Here is a 628-nt window from a genome sequence, read left to right on the forward strand (position 1 = left end):
ACGTACACAACCTGAAAGATGTTAGTGTAATAACAACGTTTAAAATTTCAGTGTACGTTCAAGAGTAAGTACGTATAGTGTACGTACAAAAGTTTATACTTTAAGACAAGATGGCGTGGTGACATCAAACCATCAATTATTAAGATTTTAAAACATCCACTAACAAAATAGGTGGAGTGTCGTTTTGAGAACCTTAATGGGCCGTTAATATTTTAGGCCCATTTACATCATAACCATATATGATCCCCCACATCCCCTATTAGTATACACATGTCATGTCCATATTACGGATTTGAAGTCTACTAGTATAATCTACTATCTCAATCTCGATTATTCACTACCCGCTCAGCTTAACGTAGTGGCAAACATGACACCAGTTGGCAACTGCGATGTGACAACTGATACCCGCAAAAGTCGTATATGCGAAGACGTAAAAGAGTTGTTTAACAAGTAAGTAGAGGGATGTGATGTGTCTTGAGGAGTACGGTTAATATGATGTATTTGTAATCATTACTAAGTTATGAAATCTGGTCACAGTGTGAACTAAATATGTTTCTGGTTAGCATTCTATATATATTCACACATGGTTTGTATGGAACAATGATTACTACGTATTTAGGCTATATTT

The sequence above is a fragment of the Camelina sativa genome, chromosome 12, assembly GCF_000633955.1.
Source record: "Camelina sativa cultivar DH55 chromosome 12, Cs, whole genome shotgun sequence".
NCBI lineage: Eukaryota > Viridiplantae > Streptophyta > Magnoliopsida > Brassicales > Brassicaceae > Camelina > Camelina sativa.